Genomic DNA, 9,503 nt, shown 5'->3' on the forward strand with positions numbered 1-9,503 from the left:
GACGAGTTAAAACTTAGAGCTCGCTACGTTCCTTCATCCATGTGAAAAAATGAAGCCATTTTTTCTCCCTCTCCTCTTCTGCCTTTTCTTTCTTTTTCTCTCTCCCCTCCCTCTCCTTTGTCTATGTCCCTCCCGCCCTATGTCTCTCCCATAATCTTTAACTTCAACCTTTTTCTTCCTCTCCTCTTCCTTTTCCTCCTCTTCAATCTCTTCTTCTTCTTCTTCTTCTTCTTCTTCTTCTTCTTCTTCTTCTTCTTCTTCCTCCTCCTCCTCTTCCTCCCTCTTCTCGTTCTCTTTTCCTACTTACTTCTCCTCCTCCCTCCTGTTCCTCTTCTCCTTCTCCTCCTCCTTCATTTAAATCTTTTTATCCGAAATTAGAAATCTTCGCCAAATGAAATCTGACATGTTGACGGGGCGTTAGAATTTAGAAAGTCTGAGAAGAACTTTCTTTCCCCCGGACTAAAATGAAAGTTATGAAAACTAAGTAGGACGTATAATTGTATTAAAATCTTGGATAAGAGCTATTAGTTAAAGTCCCTGAAAAGGGGGGAAAGGGGTTCGCTCACTCCAGATAAGCAAAGGAGGAAAGAGATTAAAAAAGAAAGGATATTTTATTGAATGTAAAAAAAGAAGTATAAAATATACCTACGTTAGTGTTTAATTGAATAACTGCTAAGGTTTTTAGTGTTTTACCCTCCATTGCTGGCCGCCTCCTCACCCTAACTATTCGTCACCCAAACGGATAACAACCACGCCGCATCGTTACTTAATTTTAGTGATCCATTGGAAGGGTATACTTTTGAATAACGATGCTTAACTTCAGTCTTCAGAGTATGATCTTTTGAATTCAACGCGCTATTTGTTCAATTGAATCCAACAAAAAACTTACTACGGTACATGCCAACAGTATGCCAAGTAGACAAAACGATGCTTAACTTCAGTCTTCAGAGTGATCTTTTGAATTCAACGCGCTATTTGTTCAATTGAATCCAACAAAAAACTTACTACGGTACATGCCAACAGTATGCCAAGTAGACAAAAACGGACTAGACGAAAGCACAAGCAAAAGGAAATAAAAACTCCGATTTCATTAACAAAAGAAAACAGAACACAGCAACTTATTCTATCCCTATTTATTTACTTTCTTCTGTACTTTTTTTTCTCGAAAACTTTTCCAAGTCAAACACGTACTGTCTTAACTTTCTAACTTTCTTTTGCTACTGTTGTGTCAGTGGCGTGGAGTGAGATTTTCGACAGGGGAAGCTACAAAGGTATCCAATCCCGGGATCCATAAACCGATATAGTACCTACAGTATGTCCTATCCCTGCAGTTTAAACAAGGTATAGTCTATTCTATGGTGTATTCTATTCTATGGTATAGGTATAGGTCATTGTAGGTTTGTAAATTAATAAAGTTTTGGAATTTAAACAGTTGAGATTCCCGTGTACGGACGGGGTCGGCGTTTTTCGTCACCCTCTCAATCAGCCCTAACTGGGGTGATTGCTTTGGGCTGACATTTGATTTTGGCTACAAATTTTACGAGTGGATGCCCTTCGCACTCAGCCTTTGCTATTTCTTTAGCAAGGAAAATTCAGGCTGGTATACTCTCTGTAGTCCCCCAGCCAGACAGTCTAAAATCTAAATAAACTCTATACTGTACTCTAAATAAAACACTGTAAGTAGAATACTCCGAAACAAAAGTACTATAAGCAGAATACGCCACTACCTTCTACCTTACTCTGGGAGTAAATTTTCGCCGTGAAATACACGTTTTCCATTCGCATGTCATACCGACTAAATTTTCCGCTTTTCACCTTTCCTCTTCCTTCTTCTCTCCCTTTTTTGACCTCCTCTTCCTCTCTCCTTTTCTTTCCTCCTCCTCCTCCTCATTTTTTCTCTACTGTGTTATTCTTCTTCTTTCTTCTCTCCGTTTTCCTTTTCCCTTACTTTCTTCTTTCCTTTTCCTCTTTCTTTCTCCTTCTCTCCCTTTTCTTTCCTTCCTCTCCTTCCCTCCCTTTTTTGACCTCCTCTTCCTCTCTCCTTTTCTTTCCTCCTCCTCCTCCTCATTTTTTCTCTACTGTGTTATTCTTCTTCTTTCTTCTCTCCGTTTTCCTTTTCCCTTACTTTCTTCTTTCCTTTTCCTCTTTCTTTCTCCTTCTCTCCCTTTTCTTTCCTTCCTCTCCTTCCCTCCCTTTTTTGACCTCCTCTTCCTCTCTCCTCCTCCTCCTCCTCTTTTTTTTCTCTACTTTGTTCTTCTTCTTGCTTCTCTCCCTTTTTCTCTTCCTCCCTCTTCTCCTTCGTCTTCTTTCCTTCCTCTCCTTCTCTCCCTTTTCCTCTTCCTTCCTCTCCTTCTCTCCCTTTTCCTTTTCCCCTCCTTTCTTCTTTCCTTTTCCGTTTCCGTATTTTTGATTGGAAACTTTTTCTCTTACTTCTCTTTTCTTTTTCACGTTTTCGAAATACAAATCAGTCAATTTGATGTTGTTCGCCCTGCTTTTCTTTCGTGAAAAATAAAAGCCCACTCCGAGGCTTAGGTGTTCGGGCAAGCAGCCCTAAAGGATGGGTTAAGCTTCTATGAATCTACTCTGTAATTAAAGTTATGCAACTTAAACTGTTGAGATAAAGGGACTACATTTCCTAATTCAACAGTCTAAAGTCTAAATAAAGCACACTACCATCACGTCACGTGAGCTCACGTGACGTGATAGTAATGCGTTTCTACCTTAAGTTTAATACGCCACTGCCTTCCAACTTTCTTTGGGAGTAAATTTTCGCCGTGAAATACACGTTTTCCTTTCGCATGTCATTCCGACTAAATTTTCCGCTTTTCACCTTTCCTACTCCTTCTTCTCTCCCTTTTTTGACCTCCTCTTCCTCTCTCCTTTTCTTTCCTCCTCCTCCTCCTCCTCCTCATTTTTTCTCTACTGTGTTATTCTTCTTCTTCCTTCTCTCTCTTTTCCTTTTCCCTTTCTTTCTCCTTTCCTTTTCCTCTTTCTTTCTCCTTCTCTCCCTTTTCCTCCTCCTCTTCTCTCCCTTTTCTTTCCTTCCTCTCCTTCCCTCCCTTTTTTGACCTCCTCTTCCTCTCTCCTCCTCCTCTTTTTTTCTCTACTTTGTTCTTCTTCTTTCTTCTCTCCCTTTTCCTCTTCCTCCCTCTTCTCCTTCGTCTTCTTTCCTTCCTCTCCTTCTCTCCCTTTTCCTTTTCCCCTCCTTTCTTCTTTCCTTTTTCGTTTCCGTATTTTTGATTGGAAACTTTTTCTCTTCTTCTCTTACTCCTCTTTTCTTTTTCACGTTTTCCAAATACAAATCAGTCAATTTGATGTTGTTCGCCCTGCTTTTCTTTCGTGAAGGAAATATATCACGTAGAAAAAAAGAGGAAGATTTTAGGGAGGCGAGAAAATGGGGAAGAAGTGTGCAGATGAGATGGTGGGAAGAAGACTGTGGACACGTATGTGAGAGGAAGTAATACGGAGGAGAGGGAATTTGAAATAATTGAAAGGGGAAAGGAGAAGCCATGTAGAGGGTATATCGTCGGCCTGACAACGAAATAGCTTAGCCGCAAAAAGTCTAGGCGCTCGCCAATCGCCAAGCCTTACGCCAGCCACTCACTATCATGGTAGACCTGACAGCTGGACCTGATTAGGTGGAACTGTAGTGAAAGTGAGTGGCTGGCCTTAGCATGCAGGGGGAGACACTTTTCCACCTTTTTCATAACTAGCCCACTCCCAGGCTTAGGTTTAGGTGTAGGGGCAAACAGCCCTAAAGGATGAGTTAAGCTTCTACGAATCTTCGAATTTACCATATATTTTGAAAGAGAATAGATGTGTGCACTTGCATATTCTTTCCAAACAGGCATTTCTTCAGTTTACCATTTCGTTTTTGACGCGACGATATGGCTGAAAGAGATGTTTAGGAGGGAATGGTTTGAGAGGTAGGAGGGAAAAGTTTAAGTGGACGGTATAAAAGCGGTGTTGAGAGAGGAGAAATAGGGGGGAGATAGAAAAGAGAGGGAGGGGAACAGAGGGGAGGTTCTAGGCATTGTTCTATGCTAGAGAGCCCTCAATTTTCCCCTCAAAACAATAAAACAAACAGGATAAATATATCCTTGAAAAAGAGGGGGATCAAAGTGAAAAATTGTGATGTTTTTATCCCTCTCTCTTCCCCACATTGGCCTGCTAAACTCTCTCTCCTCTCTTCTCCCTTCCCTCCCTCTCTCCTCTCCCCTCCCTTTCCTCTTCTCTCCCTCTCTTCCTTTCTCCTTCCTGTTCTCCATCGTCAAATGGTCGGATAACATTCTCAAATCGTTTGATCTTGATGGGTTTTTTACATAAATTTAAATGAAAACTTTAAAAAAAAGAAGGGATAGGTATGTACCTATCGTATGTTGATAAATAGATGGAATAAATAAATAAACATTGAAAGTTAAATGACAGACTGACAGACACACAGACCGACACCGAAGCGAATACAATAGTCCGTCCCTTATACCTTTTTATTACTGTTGTAATAATAAAGGAAGGACGGACTAAAAATAAATTTAGAGCCGAGTCTAAAAGCTCATATTATCAACATGGTTTGTCAAATTGTCAGTTCGCCCCGGCGGGAATCGAACCCGCGACCTGGCGTTAACAGAAATTTCCCAGCAAATTAATTCTTTTGCAATATTACTCCATAGTGTGGTCTCTATTCTATTTTACATAATTATAGTCTATTGTCTATTCTATCTACAATAATTCTATAGGATTCTCCCTCCCTCCCTCTCTCTCTCCCTCCCCCTCTACCTAAAGTTGGACCCACAAGATCCCATATTTATACAACAATAGCGGATGCTTGTTCAAATTAAAAGTACGAGAAATGTGAGAGAGAGGGAAGAAGGGGAAAAACGGGGAGGAAGACAAATCTGGTGTGAACATCACACGATTTTCCTTGTCCTGTTGGATTTTGCTGTGATGATTAAAATTGACTGGGATACTCCAAAGCATTGCTCCGGATACTCCAAAGCTATCGATGTTGAGGAAAGTAAATATTCTGCTTCGATGTAGCCTTCTTGTCATATTTGAGAGCTTCATACCAAATTCCAAGTCTTTAGCTCTTACTGGACCAATGCAATGAAAGTTTGAATTTAAACATTTGAACAGTAGGTAACTGCTAAGGTCTTATCGTCCCGAAAGCGACGAGAGAAGGAAGATCGATTAGGAGAAAGCCAGCCGTTCCGAGAACAAACCATATCTGTTTAGGATAAAATCCGCCTCGGTGCAGGAATCGAAGCCGCGACCTAGCGCTTACAAGGTAGACGTGCAACTCTTCAAGCTCACTAGGCGACATACTTTCCTTATTAAAGGATAAGGAAAGTAATAGAAGATGAGAGGGAGGGAGAGAAATGTGAGCGAAGAAGGGGAGGGGGGAATAGACGGAGGGAAGGAAACAGCGGTTGAGGGGAAGTTTGAGGGAGACAGAACGTCAAAACAGAGGGATTTACGAGAGAGAGAAAGATATCTCACGAAGTCCCTAAGTGGGAGCGAGAGGGGGAATTGAATTGTTTGGTAAGCATACTAAGCAGCAAATGGGAGAAAATACTGGAAGAGGGGAGGGAAAAGAGAGGGTGGGAGAGGAGGGGAAGGAAAAGAGGAGGGAGGGAGAGCAATAAAGGAAACGAGAGATAAATGTAAACCAGAATGAGTTCGTATAGAATTATTGTAGATAGAATAGACAATAGACTATAATTATGTAAAATAGAATAGAGACCACACTATGGAGTAATATTGCAAAATTCTCCGTTTGCCGTGTGCATCCGGCTTACACCCTCCAACTTCTCTTCCTCCTCCTCTTCTTCTTTCTTCCTCCTCTTCCTCTTCACAGCGGTTGATGCATCTCCCAAAGCCTCATTCTGTATTCAAGTCCTCAACCCGAAGGATATATTTATCCTGTTTGTTTTATTGTTTTGAGGGGAAAATTGAGGGCTCTCTAGCATAGAACAATGCCTAGAACCTCCCCTCTCTTCCCCTCCTTCTCTTTTCTATCTCCCCCCTATCTCTCCTCTCTCAACACCGCTTTTATACCGTCCACTTAAACTTCTCCCTCCTACCTCTCAAACCATTCCCTCCTAAACATCTCTTTCGGCCATATCGTCGCGTCAAAAACGAAATGGTAAACTGAAGAAATGCCTGTTTGGAAAGAGTATGCAAGTGCACACATCTATTCCCTTTCAAAATACATATATGTATGGTAAATTCGAAGATTCGTAGAAGCTTAACTCATCCTTTAGGGCTGTTTGCCCCTACACCTAAGCCTAAGCCTGGGAGTGGGCTAGTTATGAAAAAGGTGGAAAAGTGTCTCCCCCTGCATGCTAAGGCCAGCCACTCACACTCACTACAGTACAACCTAATCAGGTCCAGCTGTCAGGTCTACATGATAGTGAGTGGCTGGCGTAAGGCTTGGCGACTGGCGAGCGCCTAGACCTTTTGCGGCTAAGCTATTTCGTTGTTATACCGACCATCCCCTCTACATGGCTTTTTCCTTCCCCTTTCAATTATTTCAAATTCCCTCCTCCTTATTACTTCCTCTCACATACTTGTCCAGTCTTCTTTCCACCATCTCATCTGCACACTTCTTCCCCATTTTCTCGCCTCCCTAAAATCTTCCTCTTTTTTTTTTTTTCTCATTTTCTCTTCCTCTTTTTTTCTACGTGATATATTTCCTCTGTCATCTATTTATCCAGTTCAGTTATGATTGCTTCCTATAAGTCCTTCAATTGTTTCCTTCATCCTGCCTTGTAAGCGCTAGGTCGCGGGTTCGATTCCCGCTCTGGGGCGGATTTTATCCTAAACAGATATTCGTTCGTTCTCGGAACGACTGGCTTTCTCCTAATCGGTCTTCCTTCTCTCTTCGCTTTCGGGGCGATAAGACCTTAGCAGTTACCTATACTGTTCAAATGTTTAATTTCAAACTTTCAGTAAGAGCTAAAGACTTGGAATTCGGTATGAAGCTCTCAAATATGACAAGAAGGCTACATTCGAAGCAGAATATTTACTTTCCTCAACATCGATAGCTTTGGAGTATCCGGAGCAATGCTAGCCCAGTCAATTTTAATCATCACAGCAAAATCCAACAGGACAAGGAAAATCGTGTGATGCTCAAAAAATTTGTATAGCCTAAACCAAATGTCAGCCCAAAGCAATCACCCTAGTTAGGGCAGATTTAGAGGAAAAACGCCGACCCCGTCTGTACACGGGAAAAGGCGAAGAAGAATAGCTAAATTATTTCGTCTCTTTTCATACGATTAAAGTGTGGACGAACTCATTTCTCGTACTTTTAATTTGAACAAGCATCCGCTATTGTTGTATAAATATGGGATCTTGTGGGTCCAACTTTAGGGAGAGAGGGAGAGGGGGGGAGGGAGAGAGAGAGAGAGAAAGAGAGAGAACAGACACATAAGTTACTCGCACTTACCATTTCAAATCACGTCCGGAACCCCTAGAAGTTTTTTTTTTTTTTTTTTTCAATTTAGTTTTTGTCTCTCTTGTGTATGTGCTTCTCTTTTTGGGCTGTCATCTCCCTATTTCATTTCTCGTTTTGCTGTTCCTTCTTCATCTTCATTCTTCTTTTCCTCCTCCTCTTTCTTCCTCTTCTATTTCTTTGTCTTCTTCGTCCCCCTGCTTCTCCTACTGTTTCCTAATCTTCCTCCTTTTCTTACTTCTCCTCTTCTTCCTTCTTCTATTTCTCCTCTTCTTTTCCTACTCCTTTTTCTGCTCATTTTCCTTATTCACTTCCAGCTCCTACTCCTCTTCCGCTTTCTCCTCCTTTTCTCCCTTCTCTTATTCTTCTTTATCTTCCCTCTACTCTTCTTTTTCCTTAACTTTCTCCTCATCCCCCTTATATCCGAGGTGAAAAACCTCAATTTTTGTTAAAGTTTAGGAAAAAGGGAGGGGAGGTAAAAATTGAGTAATCCTCTTCTAATTCTCCTCTCCTCCTCTGCCTTTTCATCCTCTTACTTCTCCTCTTCCTCCTCCTTTCTCCTTCCCCTCGTCCTCCTTCTCTTCCTCTTACCTCTTCTCTTCTCCTATTCCTTGTTTTCATTCTTTTTCCCTACCCCTTTCTTCCCCTCTTCCTCTTTTTCCATCCTTTGCAATTCTATGGGAAAAAGGGAGGGGAGGTAAAAATTGTGTAATCCTCTTCTAATTCTCCTCTCCTTCTCTGCCTTTTCATCCTCTTCCTTCTCTTTTACCTTCCCTTCCTCCTCCTTCTCTTCCTCTTAATACCTCTTCTCTTCTCCTATTCCTTGTTCTCATTCTTTTTCCCTACCCCTTTCTTCCCCTCTTCCTCTTTTTCCATCCTTTGCAATTCTATTACAGTTCCTACTCCTTCCTTTCGTCTCTCCCATCTTCCTCTTTCTCTTCTTTCGATCTATTGTCAGATGGATAGCAAGTGGGTGGGGGTGGGTAGGTAGGAAAGTAGGTAGGTAGTAGGTAGATGGGTGGGTAGGTAGATGGATGGGTAGGTAGGTCGGTGGGTTTACGGATGGGGGTGGGTAGGTAGGAACGTGGGTGGGTTGGGGTGGGTAAGGTAGGTGGTAGTGGTAGGGTCAAATGAAATCACGTAGGTAACTGGAGAGTAAAAATGTTACATTTTACAGGAGAGAAAAAAAAGGAAATAAATAAACATAAAAAGAAGAAGGAAGAGGAGGAGGAGAAGAAGAAGGAAAGAGTAAAAAAAAGAAGAGAAAGTTACAAAAAAAGAGTAAAAAGCAAGGAAGAGCGAGAGAAAGTAAATGAAACACAGTTCTTCGAAGTGGAAAAATTAAGGCGAAAAAACAGGAGCATTCCTTTTGAAATAAAGCAAATAAATAAACTGGGCAAAATCAGGAGGTGGGGGGAGAATGAGAGGAAGGGAGGGAGGGGTGGGCAATCTGAATTTGTAATATTTACTTTCTATTACTACAGTATAGCGAGCTATACTAGTTTACTGTTGGAACTACCTACGCGAAGAGTAGATAGGGAGGGAAGAGGAAGAGGAAAGGGAGGGAGGGGAGACTGGGAGAGGGGGTGGGCAATCTGAATTTGTAATATTTACGTTCTATTACTACAGTATAGCGAGCTATACTAGTTTACTGTTGGAACTACCTACGCGAAGAGTAGATAGGGAGGGAAGAGGAAGAGGAAAGAGAGGAGAAGAAGGAAAAAGAGAGAGAGAGGGGAGAGAGAGAGAATAGAGGAGAGGAGAAGAAGAGGATTAAAGGAAGAATTCTGGAAAAGGAGGGAGGAGAAGGTGAGGAGGAAAGGAAGGGGAGAGGAGAAAGGGAGGAGAGATAGATGTTTTTTAATGTAATTGTATTTCGCTTTTTTTGTAATTACATGCCTAAGCTACGTACCGTGTAAATTGCGTTCTCCCTCCCTCTTTCTCTCCCCTCCCTCCCTTTTCTCCCTCCTTCTTCTCTTTTCATGATATATGGTTCAAAATAAACATTACTAAAAGAGTCATGGCGTAGTTGGAATGGAGAATAGACTTCAAA

Source organism: Diaphorina citri, unplaced genomic scaffold (genome assembly GCF_000475195.1).
Source record: "Diaphorina citri unplaced genomic scaffold, Diaci psyllid genome assembly version 1.1 scaffold1413, whole genome shotgun sequence".
In the NCBI taxonomy this organism is placed as follows: Eukaryota; Metazoa; Arthropoda; class Insecta; order Hemiptera; family Psyllidae; genus Diaphorina; species Diaphorina citri.